This window comes from Patiria miniata, unplaced genomic scaffold (genome assembly GCF_015706575.1).
Source record: "Patiria miniata isolate m_02_andy unplaced genomic scaffold, ASM1570657v1 HiC_scaffold_14, whole genome shotgun sequence".
Classification (NCBI taxonomy): Eukaryota; Metazoa; Echinodermata; class Asteroidea; order Valvatida; family Asterinidae; genus Patiria; species Patiria miniata.
This window is the reverse complement of record NW_024037052.1, coordinates 7,095,898-7,117,459: the sequence shown is the minus strand read 5'-3', so window position 1 is coordinate 7,117,459 and position 21,562 is coordinate 7,095,898.

The window sequence follows — 21,562 nt, the reverse complement described above, 5'->3', positions numbered from 1 at the left end:
AATTATGCGACGGAAAGTTCTTATATTTTGGGAGCTTTATTGTATGACAACAAGTCGAAATTGAGTGCGCGCAGCATGAAAAGAGTAACCAAATAGCATCGCGTCTGGCTGGAAATGAAGTCTTTCTTTGTACGTGTATGTGTGATTCATGTGGAATTTTGAAAGATGTACATTTGTGACTGGCATTAACATGGTTCTCGCTGCTTTTTGGCAGTATCTTTTTTGTCTTTTTGTCCGTGTGTCCTGTGCAGGTCCACGAAGAAGAAGATGAGGGTCTCTGGTGCAGAAGAAGACGCCGGGCAGCTTTCGTCGATTTCAAAGTTAAGTACTTGTAGATTTTACCCCCTCTTGAACTCAGGTCTGAAAAGTTGGATCACTGTCCTCTTTTCAGATCTGGGGGCAGGACAATCGTGTTGTTTTGTTTGATGTAATGTGGGCCCTTGTCTCTGTGTTGAAGTCAGAGAATTCATTTCCGAAGCCCGCGATCTAGCCACTTGGAACACTTGAGCCAAATGTCCGAAATTATGCGACGGAAAGTTCTTATATTTTGGGAGCTTTATTGTATGACAACAAGTCGAAATTGAGTGCGCGCAGCATGAAAAGAGTAACCAAATAGCATCGCGTCTGGCTGGAAATGAAGTCTTTCTTTGTACGTGTATGTGTGATTCATGTGGAATTTTGAAAGATGTACATTTGTGACTGGCATTAACATGGTTCTCGCTGCTTTTTGGCAGTATCTTTTTTGTCTTTTTGTCCGTGTGTCCTGTGCAGGTCCACGAAGAAGAAGATGAGGGTCTCTGGTGCAGAAGAAGACGCCGGGCAGCTTTCGTCGATTTCAAAGTTAAGTACTTGTAGATTTTACCCCCTCTTGAACTCAGGTCTGAAAAGTTGGATCACTGTCCTCTTTTCAGATCTGGGGGCAGGACAATCGTGTTGTTTTGTTTGATGTAATGTGGGCCCTTGTCTCTGTGTTGAAGTCAGAGAATTCATTTCCGAAGCCCGCGATCTAGCCACTTGGAACACTTGAGCCAAATGTCCGAAATTATGCGACGGAAAGTTCTTATATTTTGGGAGCTTTATTGTATGACAACAAGTCGAAATTGAGTGCGCGCAGCATGAAAAGAGTAACCAAATAGCATCGCGTCTGGCTGGAAATGAAGTCTTTCTTTGTACGTGTATGTGTGATTCATGTGGAATTTTGAAAGATGTACATTTGTGACTGGCATTAACATGGTTCTCGCTGCTTTTTGGCAGTATCTTTTTTGTCTTTTTGTCCGTGTGTCCTGTGCAGGTCCACGAAGAAGAAGATGAGGGTCTCTGGTGCAGAAGAAGACGCCGGGCAGCTTTCGTCGATTTCAAAGTTAAGTACTTGTAGATTTTACCCCCTCTTGAACTCAGGTCTGAAAAGTTGGATCACTGTCCTCTTTTCAGATCTGGGGGCAGGACAATCGTGTTGTTTTGTTTGATGTAATGTGGGCCCTTGTCTCTGTGTTGAAGTCAGAGAATTCATTTCCGAAGCCCGCGATCTAGCCACTTGGAACACTTGAGCCAAATGTCCGAAATTATGCGACGGAAAGTTCTTATATTTTGGGAGCTTTATTGTATGACAACAAGTCGAAATTGAGTGCGCGCAGCATGAAAAGAGTAACCAAATAGCATCGCGTCTGGCTGGAAATGAAGTCTTTCTTTGTACGTGTATGTGTGATTCATGTGGAATTTTGAAAGATGTACATTTGTGACTGGCATTAACATGGTTCTCGCTGCTTTTTGGCAGTATCTTTTTTGTCTTTTTGTCCGTGTGTCCTGTGCAGGTCCACGAAGAAGAAGATGAGGGTCTCTGGTGCAGAAGAAGACGCCGGGCAGCTTTCGTCGATTTCAAAGTTAAGTACTTGTAGATTTTACCCCCTCTTGAACTCAGGTCTGAAAAGTTGGATCACTGTCCTCTTTTCAGATCTGGGGGCAGGACAATCGTGTTGTTTTGTTTGATGTAATGTGGGCCCTTGTCTCTGTGTTGAAGTCAGAGAATTCATTTCCGAAGCCCGCGATCTAGCCACTTGGAACACTTGAGCCAAATGTCCGAAATTATGCGACGGAAAGTTCTTATATTTTGGGAGCTTTATTGTATGACAACAAGTCGAAATTGAGTGCGCGCAGCATGAAAAGAGTAACCAAATAGCATCGCGTCTGGCTGGAAATGAAGTCTTTCTTTGTACGTGTATGTGTGATTCATGTGGAATTTTGAAAGATGTACATTTGTGACTGGCATTAACATGGTTCTCGCTGCTTTTTGGCAGTATCTTTTTTGTCTTTTTGTCCGTGTGTCCTGTGCAGGTCCACGAAGAAGAAGATGAGGGTCTCTGGTGCAGAAGAAGACGCCGGGCAGCTTTCGTCGATTTCAAAGTTAAGTACTTGTAGATTTTACCCCCTCTTGAACTCAGGTCTGAAAAGTTGGATCACTGTCCTCTTTTCAGATCTGGGGGCAGGACAATCGTGTTGTTTTGTTTGATGTAATGTGGGCCCTTGTCTCTGTGTTGAAGTCAGAGAATTCATTTCCGAAGCCCGCGATCTAGCCACTTGGAACACTTGAGCCAAATGTCCGAAATTATGCGACGGAAAGTTCTTATATTTTGGGAGCTTTATTGTATGACAACAAGTCGAAATTGAGTGCGCGCAGCATGAAAAGAGTAACCAAATAGCATCGCGTCTGGCTGGAAATGAAGTCTTTCTTTGTACGTGTATGTGTGATTCATGTGGAATTTTGAAAGATGTACATTTGTGACTGGCATTAACATGGTTCTCGCTGCTTTTTGGCAGTATCTTTTTTGTCTTTTTGTCCGTGTGTCCTGTGCAGGTCCACGAAGAAGAAGATGAGGGTCTCTGGTGCAGAAGAAGACGCCGGGCAGCTTTCGTCGATTTCAAAGTTAAGTACTTGTAGATTTTACCCCCTCTTGAACTCAGGTCTGAAAAGTTGGATCACTGTCCTCTTTTCAGATCTGGGGGCAGGACAATCGTGTTGTTTTGTTTGATGTAATGTGGGCCCTTGTCTCTGTGTTGAAGTCAGAGAATTCATTTCCGAAGCCCGCGATCTAGCCACTTGGAACACTTGAGCCAAATGTCCGAAATTATGCGACGGAAAGTTCTTATATTTTGGGAGCTTTATTGTATGACAACAAGTCGAAATTGAGTGCGCGCAGCATGAAAAGAGTAACCAAATAGCATCGCGTCTGGCTGGAAATGAAGTCTTTCTTTGTACGTGTATGTGTGATTCATGTGGAATTTTGAAAGATGTACATTTGTGACTGGCATTAACATGGTTCTCGCTGCTTTTTGGCAGTATCTTTTTTGTCTTTTTGTCCGTGTGTCCTGTGCAGGTCCACGAAGAAGAAGATGAGGGTCTCTGGTGCAGAAGAAGACGCCGGGCAGCTTTCGTCGATTTCAAAGTTAAGTACTTGTAGATTTTACCCCCTCTTGAACTCAGGTCTGAAAAGTTGGATCACTGTCCTCTTTTCAGATCTGGGGGCAGGACAATCGTGTTGTTTTGTTTGATGTAATGTGGGCCCTTGTCTCTGTGTTGAAGTCAGAGAATTCATTTCCGAAGCCCGCGATCTAGCCACTTGGAACACTTGAGCCAAATGTCCGAAATTATGCGACGGAAAGTTCTTATATTTTGGGAGCTTTATTGTATGACAACAAGTCGAAATTGAGTGCGCGCAGCATGAAAAGAGTAACCAAATAGCATCGCGTCTGGCTGGAAATGAAGTCTTTCTTTGTACGTGTATGTGTGATTCATGTGGAATTTTGAAAGATGTACATTTGTGACTGGCATTAACATGGTTCTCGCTGCTTTTTGGCAGTATCTTTTTTGTCTTTTTGTCCGTGTGTCCTGTGCAGGTCCACGAAGAAGAAGATGAGGGTCTCTGGTGCAGAAGAAGACGCCGGGCAGCTTTCGTCGATTTCAAAGTTAAGTACTTGTAGATTTTACCCCCTCTTGAACTCAGGTCTGAAAAGTTGGATCACTGTCCTCTTTTCAGATCTGGGGGCAGGACAATCGTGTTGTTTTGTTTGATGTAATGTGGGCCCTTGTCTCTGTGTTGAAGTCAGAGAATTCATTTCCGAAGCCCGCGATCTAGCCACTTGGAACACTTGAGCCAAATGTCCGAAATTATGCGACGGAAAGTTCTTATATTTTGGGAGCTTTATTGTATGACAACAAGTCGAAATTGAGTGCGCGCAGCATGAAAAGAGTAACCAAATAGCATCGCGTCTGGCTGGAAATGAAGTCTTTCTTTGTACGTGTATGTGTGATTCATGTGGAATTTTGAAAGATGTACATTTGTGACTGGCATTAACATGGTTCTCGCTGCTTTTTGGCAGTATCTTTTTTGTCTTTTTGTCCGTGTGTCCTGTGCAGGTCCACGAAGAAGAAGATGAGGGTCTCTGGTGCAGAAGAAGACGCCGGGCAGCTTTCGTCGATTTCAAAGTTAAGTACTTGTAGATTTTACCCCCTCTTGAACTCAGGTCTGAAAAGTTGGATCACTGTCCTCTTTTCAGATCTGGGGGCAGGACAATCGTGTTGTTTTGTTTGATGTAATGTGGGCCCTTGTCTCTGTGTTGAAGTCAGAGAATTCATTTCCGAAGCCCGCGATCTAGCCACTTGGAACACTTGAGCCAAATGTCCGAAATTATGCGACGGAAAGTTCTTATATTTTGGGAGCTTTATTGTATGACAACAAGTCGAAATTGAGTGCGCGCAGCATGAAAAGAGTAACCAAATAGCATCGCGTCTGGCTGGAAATGAAGTCTTTCTTTGTACGTGTATGTGTGATTCATGTGGAATTTTGAAAGATGTACATTTGTGACTGGCATTAACATGGTTCTCGCTGCTTTTTGGCAGTATCTTTTTTGTCTTTTTGTCCGTGTGTCCTGTGCAGGTCCACGAAGAAGAAGATGAGGGTCTCTGGTGCAGAAGAAGACGCCGGGCAGCTTTCGTCGATTTCAAAGTTAAGTACTTGTAGATTTTACCCCCTCTTGAACTCAGGTCTGAAAAGTTGGATCACTGTCCTCTTTTCAGATCTGGGGGCAGGACAATCGTGTTGTTTTGTTTGATGTAATGTGGGCCCTTGTCTCTGTGTTGAAGTCAGAGAATTCATTTCCGAAGCCCGCGATCTAGCCACTTGGAACACTTGAGCCAAATGTCCGAAATTATGCGACGGAAAGTTCTTATATTTTGGGAGCTTTATTGTATGACAACAAGTCGAAATTGAGTGCGCGCAGCATGAAAAGAGTAACCAAATAGCATCGCGTCTGGCTGGAAATGAAGTCTTTCTTTGTACGTGTATGTGTGATTCATGTGGAATTTTGAAAGATGTACATTTGTGACTGGCATTAACATGGTTCTCGCTGCTTTTTGGCAGTATCTTTTTTGTCTTTTTGTCCGTGTGTCCTGTGCAGGTCCACGAAGAAGAAGATGAGGGTCTCTGGTGCAGAAGAAGACGCCGGGCAGCTTTCGTCGATTTCAAAGTTAAGTACTTGTAGATTTTACCCCCTCTTGAACTCAGGTCTGAAAAGTTGGATCACTGTCCTCTTTTCAGATCTGGGGGCAGGACAATCGTGTTGTTTTGTTTGATGTAATGTGGGCCCTTGTCTCTGTGTTGAAGTCAGAGAATTCATTTCCGAAGCCCGCGATCTAGCCACTTGGAACACTTGAGCCAAATGTCCGAAATTATGCGACGGAAAGTTCTTATATTTTGGGAGCTTTATTGTATGACAACAAGTCGAAATTGAGTGCGCGCAGCATGAAAAGAGTAACCAAATAGCATCGCGTCTGGCTGGAAATGAAGTCTTTCTTTGTACGTGTATGTGTGATTCATGTGGAATTTTGAAAGATGTACATTTGTGACTGGCATTAACATGGTTCTCGCTGCTTTTTGGCAGTATCTTTTTTGTCTTTTTGTCCGTGTGTCCTGTGCAGGTCCACGAAGAAGAAGATGAGGGTCTCTGGTGCAGAAGAAGACGCCGGGCAGCTTTCGTCGATTTCAAAGTTAAGTACTTGTAGATTTTACCCCCTCTTGAACTCAGGTCTGAAAAGTTGGATCACTGTCCTCTTTTCAGATCTGGGGGCAGGACAATCGTGTTGTTTTGTTTGATGTAATGTGGGCCCTTGTCTCTGTGTTGAAGTCAGAGAATTCATTTCCGAAGCCCGCGATCTAGCCACTTGGAACACTTGAGCCAAATGTCCGAAATTATGCGACGGAAAGTTCTTATATTTTGGGAGCTTTATTGTATGACAACAAGTCGAAATTGAGTGCGCGCAGCATGAAAAGAGTAACCAAATAGCATCGCGTCTGGCTGGAAATGAAGTCTTTCTTTGTACGTGTATGTGTGATTCATGTGGAATTTTGAAAGATGTACATTTGTGACTGGCATTAACATGGTTCTCGCTGCTTTTTGGCAGTATCTTTTTTGTCTTTTTGTCCGTGTGTCCTGTGCAGGTCCACGAAGAAGAAGATGAGGGTCTCTGGTGCAGAAGAAGACGCCGGGCAGCTTTCGTCGATTTCAAAGTTAAGTACTTGTAGATTTTACCCCCTCTTGAACTCAGGTCTGAAAAGTTGGATCACTGTCCTCTTTTCAGATCTGGGGGCAGGACAATCGTGTTGTTTTGTTTGATGTAATGTGGGCCCTTGTCTCTGTGTTGAAGTCAGAGAATTCATTTCCGAAGCCCGCGATCTAGCCACTTGGAACACTTGAGCCAAATGTCCGAAATTATGCGACGGAAAGTTCTTATATTTTGGGAGCTTTATTGTATGACAACAAGTCGAAATTGAGTGCGCGCAGCATGAAAAGAGTAACCAAATAGCATCGCGTCTGGCTGGAAATGAAGTCTTTCTTTGTACGTGTATGTGTGATTCATGTGGAATTTTGAAAGATGTACATTTGTGACTGGCATTAACATGGTTCTCGCTGCTTTTTGGCAGTATCTTTTTTGTCTTTTTGTCCGTGTGTCCTGTGCAGGTCCACGAAGAAGAAGATGAGGGTCTCTGGTGCAGAAGAAGACGCCGGGCAGCTTTCGTCGATTTCAAAGTTAAGTACTTGTAGATTTTACCCCCTCTTGAACTCAGGTCTGAAAAGTTGGATCACTGTCCTCTTTTCAGATCTGGGGGCAGGACAATCGTGTTGTTTTGTTTGATGTAATGTGGGCCCTTGTCTCTGTGTTGAAGTCAGAGAATTCATTTCCGAAGCCCGCGATCTAGCCACTTGGAACACTTGAGCCAAATGTCCGAAATTATGCGACGGAAAGTTCTTATATTTTGGGAGCTTTATTGTATGACAACAAGTCGAAATTGAGTGCGCGCAGCATGAAAAGAGTAACCAAATAGCATCGCGTCTGGCTGGAAATGAAGTCTTTCTTTGTACGTGTATGTGTGATTCATGTGGAATTTTGAAAGATGTACATTTGTGACTGGCATTAACATGGTTCTCGCTGCTTTTTGGCAGTATCTTTTTTGTCTTTTTGTCCGTGTGTCCTGTGCAGGTCCACGAAGAAGAAGATGAGGGTCTCTGGTGCAGAAGAAGACGCCGGGCAGCTTTCGTCGATTTCAAAGTTAAGTACTTGTAGATTTTACCCCCTCTTGAACTCAGGTCTGAAAAGTTGGATCACTGTCCTCTTTTCAGATCTGGGGGCAGGACAATCGTGTTGTTTTGTTTGATGTAATGTGGGCCCTTGTCTCTGTGTTGAAGTCAGAGAATTCATTTCCGAAGCCCGCGATCTAGCCACTTGGAACACTTGAGCCAAATGTCCGAAATTATGCGACGGAAAGTTCTTATATTTTGGGAGCTTTATTGTATGACAACAAGTCGAAATTGAGTGCGCGCAGCATGAAAAGAGTAACCAAATAGCATCGCGTCTGGCTGGAAATGAAGTCTTTCTTTGTACGTGTATGTGTGATTCATGTGGAATTTTGAAAGATGTACATTTGTGACTGGCATTAACATGGTTCTCGCTGCTTTTTGGCAGTATCTTTTTTGTCTTTTTGTCCGTGTGTCCTGTGCAGGTCCACGAAGAAGAAGATGAGGGTCTCTGGTGCAGAAGAAGACGCCGGGCAGCTTTCGTCGATTTCAAAGTTAAGTACTTGTAGATTTTACCCCCTCTTGAACTCAGGTCTGAAAAGTTGGATCACTGTCCTCTTTTCAGATCTGGGGGCAGGACAATCGTGTTGTTTTGTTTGATGTAATGTGGGCCCTTGTCTCTGTGTTGAAGTCAGAGAATTCATTTCCGAAGCCCGCGATCTAGCCACTTGGAACACTTGAGCCAAATGTCCGAAATTATGCGACGGAAAGTTCTTATATTTTGGGAGCTTTATTGTATGACAACAAGTCGAAATTGAGTGCGCGCAGCATGAAAAGAGTAACCAAATAGCATCGCGTCTGGCTGGAAATGAAGTCTTTCTTTGTACGTGTATGTGTGATTCATGTGGAATTTTGAAAGATGTACATTTGTGACTGGCATTAACATGGTTCTCGCTGCTTTTTGGCAGTATCTTTTTTGTCTTTTTGTCCGTGTGTCCTGTGCAGGTCCACGAAGAAGAAGATGAGGGTCTCTGGTGCAGAAGAAGACGCCGGGCAGCTTTCGTCGATTTCAAAGTTAAGTACTTGTAGATTTTACCCCCTCTTGAACTCAGGTCTGAAAAGTTGGATCACTGTCCTCTTTTCAGATCTGGGGGCAGGACAATCGTGTTGTTTTGTTTGATGTAATGTGGGCCCTTGTCTCTGTGTTGAAGTCAGAGAATTCATTTCCGAAGCCCGCGATCTAGCCACTTGGAACACTTGAGCCAAATGTCCGAAATTATGCGACGGAAAGTTCTTATATTTTGGGAGCTTTATTGTATGACAACAAGTCGAAATTGAGTGCGCGCAGCATGAAAAGAGTAACCAAATAGCATCGCGTCTGGCTGGAAATGAAGTCTTTCTTTGTACGTGTATGTGTGATTCATGTGGAATTTTGAAAGATGTACATTTGTGACTGGCATTAACATGGTTCTCGCTGCTTTTTGGCAGTATCTTTTTTGTCTTTTTGTCCGTGTGTCCTGTGCAGGTCCACGAAGAAGAAGATGAGGGTCTCTGGTGCAGAAGAAGACGCCGGGCAGCTTTCGTCGATTTCAAAGTTAAGTACTTGTAGATTTTACCCCCTCTTGAACTCAGGTCTGAAAAGTTGGATCACTGTCCTCTTTTCAGATCTGGGGGCAGGACAATCGTGTTGTTTTGTTTGATGTAATGTGGGCCCTTGTCTCTGTGTTGAAGTCAGAGAATTCATTTCCGAAGCCCGCGATCTAGCCACTTGGAACACTTGAGCCAAATGTCCGAAATTATGCGACGGAAAGTTCTTATATTTTGGGAGCTTTATTGTATGACAACAAGTCGAAATTGAGTGCGCGCAGCATGAAAAGAGTAACCAAATAGCATCGCGTCTGGCTGGAAATGAAGTCTTTCTTTGTACGTGTATGTGTGATTCATGTGGAATTTTGAAAGATGTACATTTGTGACTGGCATTAACATGGTTCTCGCTGCTTTTTGGCAGTATCTTTTTTGTCTTTTTGTCCGTGTGTCCTGTGCAGGTCCACGAAGAAGAAGATGAGGGTCTCTGGTGCAGAAGAAGACGCCGGGCAGCTTTCGTCGATTTCAAAGTTAAGTACTTGTAGATTTTACCCCCTCTTGAACTCAGGTCTGAAAAGTTGGATCACTGTCCTCTTTTCAGATCTGGGGGCAGGACAATCGTGTTGTTTTGTTTGATGTAATGTGGGCCCTTGTCTCTGTGTTGAAGTCAGAGAATTCATTTCCGAAGCCCGCGATCTAGCCACTTGGAACACTTGAGCCAAATGTCCGAAATTATGCGACGGAAAGTTCTTATATTTTGGGAGCTTTATTGTATGACAACAAGTCGAAATTGAGTGCGCGCAGCATGAAAAGAGTAACCAAATAGCATCGCGTCTGGCTGGAAATGAAGTCTTTCTTTGTACGTGTATGTGTGATTCATGTGGAATTTTGAAAGATGTACATTTGTGACTGGCATTAACATGGTTCTCGCTGCTTTTTGGCAGTATCTTTTTTGTCTTTTTGTCCGTGTGTCCTGTGCAGGTCCACGAAGAAGAAGATGAGGGTCTCTGGTGCAGAAGAAGACGCCGGGCAGCTTTCGTCGATTTCAAAGTTAAGTACTTGTAGATTTTACCCCCTCTTGAACTCAGGTCTGAAAAGTTGGATCACTGTCCTCTTTTCAGATCTGGGGGCAGGACAATCGTGTTGTTTTGTTTGATGTAATGTGGGCCCTTGTCTCTGTGTTGAAGTCAGAGAATTCATTTCCGAAGCCCGCGATCTAGCCACTTGGAACACTTGAGCCAAATGTCCGAAATTATGCGACGGAAAGTTCTTATATTTTGGGAGCTTTATTGTATGACAACAAGTCGAAATTGAGTGCGCGCAGCATGAAAAGAGTAACCAAATAGCATCGCGTCTGGCTGGAAATGAAGTCTTTCTTTGTACGTGTATGTGTGATTCATGTGGAATTTTGAAAGATGTACATTTGTGACTGGCATTAACATGGTTCTCGCTGCTTTTTGGCAGTATCTTTTTTGTCTTTTTGTCCGTGTGTCCTGTGCAGGTCCACGAAGAAGAAGATGAGGGTCTCTGGTGCAGAAGAAGACGCCGGGCAGCTTTCGTCGATTTCAAAGTTAAGTACTTGTAGATTTTACCCCCTCTTGAACTCAGGTCTGAAAAGTTGGATCACTGTCCTCTTTTCAGATCTGGGGGCAGGACAATCGTGTTGTTTTGTTTGATGTAATGTGGGCCCTTGTCTCTGTGTTGAAGTCAGAGAATTCATTTCCGAAGCCCGCGATCTAGCCACTTGGAACACTTGAGCCAAATGTCCGAAATTATGCGACGGAAAGTTCTTATATTTTGGGAGCTTTATTGTATGACAACAAGTCGAAATTGAGTGCGCGCAGCATGAAAAGAGTAACCAAATAGCATCGCGTCTGGCTGGAAATGAAGTCTTTCTTTGTACGTGTATGTGTGATTCATGTGGAATTTTGAAAGATGTACATTTGTGACTGGCATTAACATGGTTCTCGCTGCTTTTTGGCAGTATCTTTTTTGTCTTTTTGTCCGTGTGTCCTGTGCAGGTCCACGAAGAAGAAGATGAGGGTCTCTGGTGCAGAAGAAGACGCCGGGCAGCTTTCGTCGATTTCAAAGTTAAGTACTTGTAGATTTTACCCCCTCTTGAACTCAGGTCTGAAAAGTTGGATCACTGTCCTCTTTTCAGATCTGGGGGCAGGACAATCGTGTTGTTTTGTTTGATGTAATGTGGGCCCTTGTCTCTGTGTTGAAGTCAGAGAATTCATTTCCGAAGCCCGCGATCTAGCCACTTGGAACACTTGAGCCAAATGTCCGAAATTATGCGACGGAAAGTTCTTATATTTTGGGAGCTTTATTGTATGACAACAAGTCGAAATTGAGTGCGCGCAGCATGAAAAGAGTAACCAAATAGCATCGCGTCTGGCTGGAAATGAAGTCTTTCTTTGTACGTGTATGTGTGATTCATGTGGAATTTTGAAAGATGTACATTTGTGACTGGCATTAACATGGTTCTCGCTGCTTTTTGGCAGTATCTTTTTTGTCTTTTTGTCCGTGTGTCCTGTGCAGGTCCACGAAGAAGAAGATGAGGGTCTCTGGTGCAGAAGAAGACGCCGGGCAGCTTTCGTCGATTTCAAAGTTAAGTACTTGTAGATTTTACCCCCTCTTGAACTCAGGTCTGAAAAGTTGGATCACTGTCCTCTTTTCAGATCTGGGGGCAGGACAATCGTGTTGTTTTGTTTGATGTAATGTGGGCCCTTGTCTCTGTGTTGAAGTCAGAGAATTCATTTCCGAAGCCCGCGATCTAGCCACTTGGAACACTTGAGCCAAATGTCCGAAATTATGCGACGGAAAGTTCTTATATTTTGGGAGCTTTATTGTATGACAACAAGTCGAAATTGAGTGCGCGCAGCATGAAAAGAGTAACCAAATAGCATCGCGTCTGGCTGGAAATGAAGTCTTTCTTTGTACGTGTATGTGTGATTCATGTGGAATTTTGAAAGATGTACATTTGTGACTGGCATTAACATGGTTCTCGCTGCTTTTTGGCAGTATCTTTTTTGTCTTTTTGTCCGTGTGTCCTGTGCAGGTCCACGAAGAAGAAGATGAGGGTCTCTGGTGCAGAAGAAGACGCCGGGCAGCTTTCGTCGATTTCAAAGTTAAGTACTTGTAGATTTTACCCCCTCTTGAACTCAGGTCTGAAAAGTTGGATCACTGTCCTCTTTTCAGATCTGGGGGCAGGACAATCGTGTTGTTTTGTTTGATGTAATGTGGGCCCTTGTCTCTGTGTTGAAGTCAGAGAATTCATTTCCGAAGCCCGCGATCTAGCCACTTGGAACACTTGAGCCAAATGTCCGAAATTATGCGACGGAAAGTTCTTATATTTTGGGAGCTTTATTGTATGACAACAAGTCGAAATTGAGTGCGCGCAGCATGAAAAGAGTAACCAAATAGCATCGCGTCTGGCTGGAAATGAAGTCTTTCTTTGTACGTGTATGTGTGATTCATGTGGAATTTTGAAAGATGTACATTTGTGACTGGCATTAACATGGTTCTCGCTGCTTTTTGGCAGTATCTTTTTTGTCTTTTTGTCCGTGTGTCCTGTGCAGGTCCACGAAGAAGAAGATGAGGGTCTCTGGTGCAGAAGAAGACGCCGGGCAGCTTTCGTCGATTTCAAAGTTAAGTACTTGTAGATTTTACCCCCTCTTGAACTCAGGTCTGAAAAGTTGGATCACTGTCCTCTTTTCAGATCTGGGGGCAGGACAATCGTGTTGTTTTGTTTGATGTAATGTGGGCCCTTGTCTCTGTGTTGAAGTCAGAGAATTCATTTCCGAAGCCCGCGATCTAGCCACTTGGAACACTTGAGCCAAATGTCCGAAATTATGCGACGGAAAGTTCTTATATTTTGGGAGCTTTATTGTATGACAACAAGTCGAAATTGAGTGCGCGCAGCATGAAAAGAGTAACCAAATAGCATCGCGTCTGGCTGGAAATGAAGTCTTTCTTTGTACGTGTATGTGTGATTCATGTGGAATTTTGAAAGATGTACATTTGTGACTGGCATTAACATGGTTCTCGCTGCTTTTTGGCAGTATCTTTTTTGTCTTTTTGTCCGTGTGTCCTGTGCAGGTCCACGAAGAAGAAGATGAGGGTCTCTGGTGCAGAAGAAGACGCCGGGCAGCTTTCGTCGATTTCAAAGTTAAGTACTTGTAGATTTTACCCCCTCTTGAACTCAGGTCTGAAAAGTTGGATCACTGTCCTCTTTTCAGATCTGGGGGCAGGACAATCGTGTTGTTTTGTTTGATGTAATGTGGGCCCTTGTCTCTGTGTTGAAGTCAGAGAATTCATTTCCGAAGCCCGCGATCTAGCCACTTGGAACACTTGAGCCAAATGTCCGAAATTATGCGACGGAAAGTTCTTATATTTTGGGAGCTTTATTGTATGACAACAAGTCGAAATTGAGTGCGCGCAGCATGAAAAGAGTAACCAAATAGCATCGCGTCTGGCTGGAAATGAAGTCTTTCTTTGTACGTGTATGTGTGATTCATGTGGAATTTTGAAAGATGTACATTTGTGACTGGCATTAACATGGTTCTCGCTGCTTTTTGGCAGTATCTTTTTTGTCTTTTTGTCCGTGTGTCCTGTGCAGGTCCACGAAGAAGAAGATGAGGGTCTCTGGTGCAGAAGAAGACGCCGGGCAGCTTTCGTCGATTTCAAAGTTAAGTACTTGTAGATTTTACCCCCTCTTGAACTCAGGTCTGAAAAGTTGGATCACTGTCCTCTTTTCAGATCTGGGGGCAGGACAATCGTGTTGTTTTGTTTGATGTAATGTGGGCCCTTGTCTCTGTGTTGAAGTCAGAGAATTCATTTCCGAAGCCCGCGATCTAGCCACTTGGAACACTTGAGCCAAATGTCCGAAATTATGCGACGGAAAGTTCTTATATTTTGGGAGCTTTATTGTATGACAACAAGTCGAAATTGAGTGCGCGCAGCATGAAAAGAGTAACCAAATAGCATCGCGTCTGGCTGGAAATGAAGTCTTTCTTTGTACGTGTATGTGTGATTCATGTGGAATTTTGAAAGATGTACATTTGTGACTGGCATTAACATGGTTCTCGCTGCTTTTTGGCAGTATCTTTTTTGTCTTTTTGTCCGTGTGTCCTGTGCAGGTCCACGAAGAAGAAGATGAGGGTCTCTGGTGCAGAAGAAGACGCCGGGCAGCTTTCGTCGATTTCAAAGTTAAGTACTTGTAGATTTTACCCCCTCTTGAACTCAGGTCTGAAAAGTTGGATCACTGTCCTCTTTTCAGATCTGGGGGCAGGACAATCGTGTTGTTTTGTTTGATGTAATGTGGGCCCTTGTCTCTGTGTTGAAGTCAGAGAATTCATTTCCGAAGCCCGCGATCTAGCCACTTGGAACACTTGAGCCAAATGTCCGAAATTATGCGACGGAAAGTTCTTATATTTTGGGAGCTTTATTGTATGACAACAAGTCGAAATTGAGTGCGCGCAGCATGAAAAGAGTAACCAAATAGCATCGCGTCTGGCTGGAAATGAAGTCTTTCTTTGTACGTGTATGTGTGATTCATGTGGAATTTTGAAAGATGTACATTTGTGACTGGCATTAACATGGTTCTCGCTGCTTTTTGGCAGTATCTTTTTTGTCTTTTTGTCCGTGTGTCCTGTGCAGGTCCACGAAGAAGAAGATGAGGGTCTCTGGTGCAGAAGAAGACGCCGGGCAGCTTTCGTCGATTTCAAAGTTAAGTACTTGTAGATTTTACCCCCTCTTGAACTCAGGTCTGAAAAGTTGGATCACTGTCCTCTTTTCAGATCTGGGGGCAGGACAATCGTGTTGTTTTGTTTGATGTAATGTGGGCCCTTGTCTCTGTGTTGAAGTCAGAGAATTCATTTCCGAAGCCCGCGATCTAGCCACTTGGAACACTTGAGCCAAATGTCCGAAATTATGCGACGGAAAGTTCTTATATTTTGGGAGCTTTATTGTATGACAACAAGTCGAAATTGAGTGCGCGCAGCATGAAAAGAGTAACCAAATAGCATCGCGTCTGGCTGGAAATGAAGTCTTTCTTTGTACGTGTATGTGTGATTCATGTGGAATTTTGAAAGATGTACATTTGTGACTGGCATTAACATGGTTCTCGCTGCTTTTTGGCAGTATCTTTTTTGTCTTTTTGTCCGTGTGTCCTGTGCAGGTCCACGAAGAAGAAGATGAGGGTCTCTGGTGCAGAAGAAGACGCCGGGCAGCTTTCGTCGATTTCAAAGTTAAGTACTTGTAGATTTTACCCCCTCTTGAACTCAGGTCTGAAAAGTTGGATCACTGTCCTCTTTTCAGATCTGGGGGCAGGACAATCGTGTTGTTTTGTTTGATGTAATGTGGGCCCTTGTCTCTGTGTTGAAGTCAGAGAATTCATTTCCGAAGCCCGCGATCTAGCCACTTGGAACACTTGAGCCAAATGTCCGAAATTATGCGACGGAAAGTTCTTATATTTTGGGAGCTTTATTGTATGACAACAAGTCGAAATTGAGTGCGCGCAGCATGAAAAGAGTAACCAAATAGCATCGCGTCTGGCTGGAAATGAAGTCTTTCTTTGTACGTGTATGTGTGATTCATGTGGAATTTTGAAAGATGTACATTTGTGACTGGCATTAACATGGTTCTCGCTGCTTTTTGGCAGTATCTTTTTTGTCTTTTTGTCCGTGTGTCCTGTGCAGGTCCACGAAGAAGAAGATGAGGGTCTCTGGTGCAGAAGAAGACGCCGGGCAGCTTTCGTCGATTTCAAAGTTAAGTACTTGTAGATTTTACCCCCTCTTGAACTCAGGTCTGAAAAGTTGGATCACTGTCCTCTTTTCAGATCTGGGGGCAGGACAATCGTGTTGTTTTGTTTGATGTAATGTGGGCCCTTGTCTCTGTGTTGAAGTCAGAGAATTCATTTCCGAAGCCCGCGATCTAGCCACTTGGAACACTTGAGCCAAATGTCCGAAATTATGCGACGGAAAGTTCTTATATTTTGGGAGCTTTATTGTATGACAACAAGTCGAAATTGAGTGCGCGCAGCATGAAAAGAGTAACCAAATAGCATCGCGTCTGGCTGGAAATGAAGTCTTTCTTTGTACGTGTATGTGTGATTCATGTGGAATTTTGAAAGATGTACATTTGTGACTGGCATTAACATGGTTCTCGCTGCTTTTTGGCAGTATCTTTTTTGTCTTTTTGTCCGTGTGTCCTGTGCAGGTCCACGAAGAAGAAGATGAGGGTCTCTGGTGCAGAAGAAGACGCCGGGCAGCTTTCGTCGATTTCAAAGTTAAGTACTTGTAGATTTTACCCCCTCTTGAACTCAGGTCTGAAAAGTTGGATCACTGTCCTCTTTTCAGATCTGGGGGCAGGACAATCGTGTTGTTTTGTTTGATGTAATGTGGGCCCTTGTCTCTGTGTTGAAGTCAGAGAATTCATTTCCGAAGCCCGCGATCTAGCCACTTGGAACACTTGAGCCAAATGTCCGAAATTATGCGACGGAAAGTTCTTATATTTTGGGAGCTTTATTGTATGACAACAAGTCGAAATTGAGTGCGCGCAGCATGAAAAGAGTAACCAAATAGCATCGCGTCTGGCTGGAAATGAAGTCTTTCTTTGTACGTGTATGTGTGATTCATGTGGAATTTTGAAAGATGTACATTTGTGACTGGCATTAACATGGTTCTCGCTGCTTTTTGGCAGTATCTTTTTTGTCTTTTTGTCCGTGTGTCCTGTGCAGGTCCACGAAGAAGAAGATGAGGGTCTCTGGTGCAGAAGAAGACGCCGGGCAGCTTTCGTCGATTTCAAAGTTAAGTACTTGTAGATTTTACCCCCTCTTGAACTCAGGTCTGAAAAGTTGGATCACTGTCCTCTTTTCAGATCTGGGGGCAGGACAATCGTGTTGTTTTGTTTGATGTAATGTGGGCCCTTGTCTCTGTGTTGAAGTCAGAGAATTCATTTCCGAAGCCCGCGATCTAGCCACTTGGAACACTTGAGCCAAATGTCCGAAATTATGCGACGGAAAGTTCTTATATTTTGGGAGCTTTATTGTATGACAACAAGTCGAAATTGAGTGCGCGCAGCATGAAAAGAGTAACCAAATAGCATCGCGTCTGGCTGGAAATGAAGTCTTTCTTTGTACGTGTATGTGTGATTCATGTGGAATTTTGAAAGATGTACATTTGTGACTGGCATTAACATGGTTCTCGCTGCTTTTTGGCAGTATCTTTTTTGTCTTTTTGTCCGTGTGTCCTGTGCAGGTCCACGAAGAAGAAGATGAGGGTCTCTGGTGCAGAAGAAGACGCCGGGCAGCTTTCGTCGATTTCAAAGTTAAGTACTTGTAGATTTTACCCCCTCTTGAACTCAGGTCTGAAAAGTTGGATCACTGTCCTCTTTTCAGATCTGGGGGCAGGACAATCGTGTTGTTTTGTTTGATGTAATGTGGGCCCTTGTCTCTGTGTTGAAGTCAGAGAATTCATTTCCGAAGCCCGCGATCTAGCCACTTGGAACACTTGAGCCAAATGTCCGAAATTATGCGACGGAAAGTTCTTATATTTTGGGAGCTTTATTGTATGACAACAAGTCGAAATTGAGTGCGCGCAGCATGAAAAGAGTAACCAAATAGCATCGCGTCTGGCTGGAAATGAAGTCTTTCTTTGTACGTGTATGTGTGATTCATGTGGAATTTTGAAAGATGTACATTTGTGACTGGCATTAACATGGTTCTCGCTGCTTTTTGGCAGTATCTTTTTTGTCTTTTTGTCCGTGTGTCCTGTGCAGGTCCACGAAGAAGAAGATGAGGGTCTCTGGTGCAGAAGAAGACGCCGGGCAGCTTTCGTCGATTTCAAAGTTAAGTACTTGTAGATTTTACCCCCTCTTGAACTCAGGTCTGAAAAGTTGGATCACTGTCCTCTTTTCAGATCTGGGGGCAGGACAATCGTGTTGTTTTGTTTGATGTAATGTGGGCCCTTGTCTCTGTGTTGAAGTCAGAGAATTCATTTCCGAAGCCCGCGATCTAGCCACTTGGAACACTTGAGCCAAATGTCCGAAATTATGCGACGGAAAGTTCTTATATTTTGGGAGCTTTATTGTATGACAACAAGTCGAAATTGAGTGCGCGCAGCATGAAAAGAGTAACCAAATAGCATCGCGTCTGGCTGGAAATGAAGTCTTTCTTTGTACGTGTATGTGTGATTCATGTGGAATTTTGAAAGATGTACATTTGTGACTGGCATTAACATGGTTCTCGCTGCTTTTTGGCAGTATCTTTTTTGTCTTTTTGTCCGTGTGTCCTGTGCAGGTCCACGAAGAAGAAGATGAGGGTCTCTGGTGCAGAAGAAGACGCCGGGCAGCTTTCGTCGATTTCAAAGTTAAGTACTTGTAGATTTTACCCCCTCTTGAACTCAGGTCTGAAAAGTTGGATCACTGTCCTCTTTTCAGATCTGGGGGCAGGACAATCGTGTTGTTTTGTTTGATGTAATGTGGGCCCTTGTCTCTGTGTTGAAGTCAGAGAATTCATTTCCGAAGCCCGCGATCTAGCCACTTGGAACACTTGAGCCAAATGTCCGAAATTATGCGACGGAAAGTTCTTATATTTTGGGAGCTTTATTGTATGACAACAAGTCGAAATTGAGTGCGCGCAGCATGAAAAGAGTAACCAAATAGCATCGCGTCTGGCTGGAAATGAAGTCTTTCTTTGTACGTGTATGTGTGATTCATGTGGAATTTTGAAAGATGTACATTTGTGACTGGCATTAACATGGTTCTCGCTGCTTTTTGGCAGTATCTTTTTTGTCTTTTTGTCCGTGTGTCCTGTGCAGGTCCACGAAGAAGAAGATGAGGGTCTCTGGTGCAGAAGAAGACGCCGGGCAGCTTTCGTCGATTTCAAAGTTAAGTACTTGTAGATTTTACCCCCTCTTGAACTCAGGTCTGAAAAGTTGGATCACTGTCCTCTTTTCAGATCTGGGGGCAGGACAATCGTGTTGTTTTGTTTGATGTAATGTGGGCCCTTGTCTCTGTGTTGAAGTCAGAGAATTCATTTCCGAAGCCCGCGATCTAGCCACTTGGAACACTTGAGCCAAATGTCCGAAATTATGCGACGGAAAGTTCTTATATTTTGGGAGCTTTATTGTATGACAACAAGTCGAAATTGAGTGCGCGCAGCATGAAAAGAGTAACCAAATAGCATCGCGTCTGGCTGGAAATGAAGTCTTTCTTTGTACGTGTATGTGTGATTCATGTGGAATTTTGAAAGATGTACATTTGTGACTGGCATTAACATGGTTCTCGCTGCTTTTTGGCAGTATCTTTTTTGTCTTTTTGTCCGTGTGTCCTGTGCAGGTCCACGAAGAAGAAGATGAGGGTCTCTGGTGCAGAAGAAGACGCCGGGCAGCTTTCGTCGATTTCAAAGTTAAGTACTTGTAGATTTTACCCCCTCTTGAACTCAGGTCTGAAAAGTTGGATCACTGTCCTCTTTTCAGATCTGGGGGCAGGACAATCGTGTTGTTTTGTTTGATGTAATGTGGGCCCTTGTCTCTGTGTTGAAGTCAGAGAATTCATTTCCGAAGCCCGCGATCTAGCCACTTGGAACACTTGAGCCAAATGTCCGAAATTATGCGACGGAAAGTTCTTATATTTTGGGAGCTTTATTGTATGACAACAAGTCGAAATTGAGTGCGCGCAGCATGAAAAGAGTAACCAAATAGCATCGCGTCTGGCTGGAAATGAAGTCTTTCTTTGTACGTGTATGTGTGATTCATGTGGAATTTTGAAAGATGTACATTTGTGACTGGCATTAACATGGTTCTCGCTGCTTTTTGGCAGTATCTTTTTTGTCTTTTTGTCCGTGTGTCCTGTGCAGGTCCACGAAGAAGAAGATGAGGGTCTCTGGTGCAGAAGAAGACGCCGGGCAGCTTTCGTCGATTTCAAAGTTAAGTACTTGTAGATTTTACCCCCTCTTGAACTCAGGTCTGAAAAGTTGGATCACTGTCCTCTTTTCAGATCTGGGGGCAGGACAATCGTGTTGTTTTGTTTGATGTAATGTGGGCCCTTGTCTCTGTGTTGAAGTCAGAGAATTCATTTCCGAAGCCCGCGATCTAGCCACTTGGAACACTTGAGCCAAATGTCCGAAATTATGCGACGGAAAGTTCTTATATTTTGGGAGCTTTATTGTATGACAACAAGTCGAAATTGAGTGCGCGCAGCATGAAAAGAGTAACCAAATAGCATCGCGTCTGGCTGGAAATGAAGTCTTTCTTTGTACGTGTATGTGTGATTCATGTGGAATTTTGAAAGATGTACATTTGTGACTGGCATTAACATGGTTCTCGCTGCTTTTTGGCAGTATCTTTTTTGTCTTTTTGTCCGTGTGTCCTGTGCAGGTCCACGAAGAAGAAGATGAGGGTCTCTGGTGCAGAAGAAGACGCCGGGCAGCTTTCGTCGATTTCAAAGTTAAGTACTTGTAGATTTTACCCCCTCTTGAACTCAGGTCTGAAAAGTTGGATCACTGTCCTCTTTTCAGATCTGGGGGCAGGACAATCGTGTTGTTTTGTTTGATGTAATGTGGGCCCTTGTCTCTGTGTTGAAGTCAGAGAATTCATTTCCGAAGCCCGCGATCTAGCCACTTGGAACACTTGAGCCAAATGTCCGAAATTATGCGACGGAAAGTTCTTATATTTTGGGAGCTTTATTGTATGACAACAAGTCGAAATTGAGTGCGCGCAGCATGAAAAGAGTAACCAAATAGCATCGCGTCTGGCTGGAAATGAAGTCTTTCTTTGTACGTGTATGTGTGATTCATGTGGAATTTTGAAAGATGTACATTTGTGACTGGCATTAACATGGTTCTCGCTGCTTTTTGGCAGTATCTTTTTTGTCTTTTTGTCCGTGTGTCCTGTGCAGGTCCACGAAGAAGAAGATGAGGGTCTCTGGTGCAGAAGAAGACGCCGGGCAGCTTTCGTCGATTTCAAAGTTAAGTACTTGTAGATTTTACCCCCTCTTGAACTCAGGTCTGAAAAGTTGGATCACTGTCCTCTTTTCAGATCTGGGGGCAGGACAATCGTGTTGTTTTGTTTGATGTAATGTGGGCCCTTGTCTCTGTGTTGAAGTCAGAGAATTCATTTCCGAAGCCCGCGATCTAGCCACTTGGAACACTTGAGCCAAATGTCCGAAATTATGCGACGGAAAGTTCTTATATTTTGGGAGCTTTATTGTATGACAACAAGTCGAAATTGAGTGCGCGCAGCATGAAAAGAGTAACCAAATAGCATCGCGTCTGGCTGGAAATGAAGTCTTTCTTTGTACGTGTATGTGTGATTCATGTGGAATTTTGAAAGATGTACATTTGTGACTGGCATTAACATGGTTCTCGCTGCTTTTTGGCAGTATCTTTTTTGTCTTTTTGTCCGTGTGT